Source organism: Buceros rhinoceros, unplaced genomic scaffold (assembly GCF_000710305.1).
Source record: "Buceros rhinoceros silvestris isolate BGI_N320 unplaced genomic scaffold, ASM71030v1 scaffold26436, whole genome shotgun sequence".
Classification (NCBI taxonomy): Eukaryota; Metazoa; Chordata; class Aves; order Bucerotiformes; family Bucerotidae; genus Buceros; species Buceros rhinoceros.
In genome coordinates this window covers 13233-17293 of record NW_010418575.1, presented here as the reverse complement: position 1 = coordinate 17293, position 4061 = coordinate 13233, and positions in this window count along the sequence as shown.

Here is a 4061-nt window from a genome sequence, read left to right as displayed (position 1 = left end):
CCTGCTGAATTTCGTTTTGCTTACAAAATCCGCTTGGGATGTTTAGGACTCCTGTTGCTCTGCACTGCGCGTTTCAGGTCGCTCTGAATCCTTTATGTCGGGGCATCTGAGGGCCCTCGGTGCTGCTGCCTCCAAACCCTTCCCTGGGGGCCTGAAAGGTACCAGCCCCTCGATGTTTTCTGACCCCACGCCACAGGAGAGCGCACTGGCAGCGCACACGCCGTGGAAACAACCTCCCGTAGCCCTCCTGGGCTGCGAGTGGTGTTGGCTTCTTGGCTAGGGAGATGGTGTTTCGGGCAGCTATTCTAATCGCTCCCCTGAGTCAGCTCTTCTGAGGAAAACACGTGAAGGAAATGGGGTTTTAAGGAGTGACAGGCGGTTGCTGTGATGAAAGTTTGATGGGAGTTTTGGAAGTCATCGAAAACCTCGTTCTGAAGGTGGGATCAATGTCCCAGGTCAGCGTGCTTGCAGCTTTAGGTAAGAGGTTGGATGCAAAATAGCAAATATTTAGGATAATGTGAACTGTAGTGCAAAAATATGTTTTCTGAAGGGGGATAAATCCATGTTGCTGAATGGTTTTGTTTCGGCGGCCTTCATAGATATCCATCAGCACTGGTCAAACCATCAAATCTTAATGGTTTGAGCTATTTGTGTTGCAGTAGCTCAGTGCTGGTAGTTCCCAATCTGTTACTTGTACTCAGTCTTTGCTTTAAAAATTTAGGTGTTGGTGCTAACTGCGAGTCAGAGGCTTCATTGAATCCGGGCAGCTGTAGTCTCGCTACAAACCCATCCCACCCTTTTCCAGAGTTTGCTCAGAGTACATAGCTGTAAACGTCGTTAACTGGGGTCTCACCGCAGAAACTCCTTTTTTTCTTTTAGTCCCAACTCTTTCTATATGAGCCTTGATAACTTAAAGGGCAACACAGAGACGCTGACCGTGGACTCATCCATCTTGGGGCAGGTCCATCCGTAAACCCAACGGCAGGCAAACCGTCTGCTTTAAAATGTCCAGTAAAGGTGAGACCCGAGCACCCAGCTCCCATACCAGAGCTTTTGCGGCTCTCCTCGGACCGCGCGTTGACCTCCCCGTTCGCGGGAAGCCCCAGGCACCTGTGGGCTCTGTGGGAGTAGGAGCTGGGAGCAGCGGCTGCCTGGTCTGTGCCATCGGTCTCCTCCCACAGGGTTTCTGCTATTGTTGGGCTGGGGGAAGGATTTGCATATCTGTGAGTGCAGAGCTAATGTTCACTCCCTCCACTCAGAGGCCCTGCAAGGAAACTCCGTGATCCTTCCCTTTTTTTTTTTTTTTTTTCTAAGGGCTAGTAGAAAATAAGAGACGGCCATTGTATTTCTCTGCAGCGGCATTGTTCTGCACCAGACAAAGATGGCATGTTTCTCCAGTCCATAGTTTCTGCTCCTTCAGCCATGGCTGGCTACTGATGAGCAGCTGTGCTGACGCTGAATAGCCAAAGGCATTTCCTAAAACCATTAAAAATATGAATTTTCCCCAAATATATGCCAAACCCCTCCCAAAAATATGTGGCAGGAGGAGGGAAGCAAAGTCTTTGCTTTGTCCAGACTGTTTTCCTAAAATCCGACATCCAAGGCATGCCCACTTCCAGAGACAGCATGTAAGTTCTCTCAGACACATCGGTGGATTCCTAAATGAGTTAGGTAAATCCCGTTTAGAGGAATATGTTAAGAGAAGAAATGGGTTTTGATATTTTCTTTAAGGATTTCTGTGAAGGAAAGAAGAGAAAGGTTTAAGCTCTACAATTTTGCTTCCCGAGCTGGACAGGTGCTTATAATAAATAGTTGGAGAAAATGTCAAAAATCTGTCCTGTTCCTCATCTGACATTTCCGAAATAGCAATTTGGGCTGTCACTGTCAGGACACGCGTTTCCTTCCCAGTCGTCTTCAAGTTCTCCTCAAGCAGACTGGCCATCTTCTGCTGTCTCAGTCTGCAGCAGGCTCGCCATCTGCTATATGGCTAATCAATTCACAAAGGTGCTGCTGGGCAGTGCAGGCTCCCCGTCCTCTGCCAATATTTTCTGGAAGTTGTCAAACATAGCTGAATTTGTTCTCAGCTGTCACCAGCACCGCATCGATTCCAGCTTGTAGCACTCCAGTGACCGACCGGTGGGGTATGCGCTTTGTTTTGCAAGCAGCGTCTGCTCTTTTGTGCCCTGCTGGAGCTCTCGCTGGAGCCCGGCTGCACCCGGGCTGCAGGTAAAAGGTGCCCTTCGACTGTTGTAGGTTGCCTTCTCGCAAGTTTGAAGGGTGAGCCCGTGGGCGACTGGGCAGACCAGGACTCCAGATCCATTTTCTGATTCTGTCAGCTTCCCTGAGGCGGTTGCTGTAATTGTGGTTTCCAGTCTTCAGAACGGAGAATGACACTTGCCGCCTTCACGGAGACGTTGTGAGAATCACGTTAGCAGCAGTGGTGCAGTACTCAACCCCCCCGATTAGGACTGCCGGGGTAAAAGACTTCGGCTCGTCCTTGGACGTGACAATCTTCCTTAGATCGCCGGCTGTCGGAGTGCAGCCCCCCTCAGTCCGTGCTGCCACTGCACGATGGCAAACGTGCTACCCCCTGTGAGAAACCAAATCTGTCCGCTTCTGCCGTGCTGGCTTCTGCTTCCACGGACAGCTACGTGCCAAGCTTTGGGTCTTGCTGCTTCTTGTCCTCTTGGGTCCTGCTTTCAGGGCAGGGCTACAGCTACTGTGTCCGCTGTGCAACCTGCTACCCCTCGACCTTGGGGCCGCTTTCTGTCTGGACCGCGTAGTACATCACAGAAACGAGAACGTAAATCAGCACACTGACTCCTTCAGGAGCAGCGATGGTTTATCGTTCCGGTCTTGTTCATAGTGCTTTGGCTGTACCGGGATCTGATGGTGAAGCCGCTTCACCTGACTAATGCGGTCACCAGAGTCCCGTGTTCAGACGCTGAGTTTAAGTGTCAGGATTTGCGTCATTGCAACTCCACCTTCTCGAAAGGCTTCTGCTGTAACCGCAGTACATCTGCTCTGCTGATGGGGCAAATCCGAAATGAAGATGGTAGATGGCTGGAGCTTTAGTGTACTCCAGGCCAACAGCTTCTCCTCCCTGCTCATGTGGGGCTGCTGAAAAACCCTCCCCTCCTCCTTCCTTGGCTTTATTTACAGCTGCCTCAGGAAGGGAGCTTGTGGGTACACTGGGGGTGGGCAGAGAAAATACGATGTTCCTGGTTTTTTCCAGCTCTGTCTGCTTTCTGTCAGACAGCAAGAAGTGGTTAGCTGATGTTTCCAGTGCCCACTGGTCTTCTAGCAGAACCTGGTAGTTTTAAAAAGGCCTTAAGCCCAGCTTTCCAAGTACCAGTTCCTACCACGGAGCACCTTCTGTCATTGGCGCTGTACAACTGTGCTAAAAAGGAGCATTTGGGAAAAGAAAAAGGCATCTGCTGGCTTTAAACACTCAGCGTTTCACTTGAGCGACCTTTTTCATTGCCCTATTCGTTTCCCTTGCCACGTGAAGAGCTGCCATCGCTTCTTGCCTACTGTATGTTTATATTGAAGCCAAAGGAGAAAAGCACTTTTCTAGAAGCCGCGAAAGGCAAGATCCAAAAGATCTTTCAGCCTGTTTTCAGTGCGTGCCACTAAAGACCTCGTGTTTGTCAGCTCTTCTTGGCACCCTCTCCGTGTAGCAGCCTCTAATGAATGTGGATCGGCTTCTCTGCGGGTGGCTAGCAGCGATCTCGCTATGCAGCGGCAGCGCTTGGGTACGTGTGGCCTTTAATTGCAGCCGGTTCAGAGGTGGGTGTGTGTAACCGGGGTTTGGAACAGCGTTTGCGAAACTTCTCATCAGTAGGTATCATCGTATATAAGCTAAAGAAGGAGCGGGCTTTCTCGCACGCTGTTTAACGGAGTCTTCCTAAAGCAGTGGTGAGTTGACGTGCCAGGAGGACCTTCACTAAACTGGAGCAAACTGTGCTGCTCTGCTGGGTGCTGCTCTCCGCGTGGAGAAGTAGCTTTTTCGATCTCTTCTCAGGCCTCACGCCTGTGGTGACCCAAGCGGCGTTTGTGTG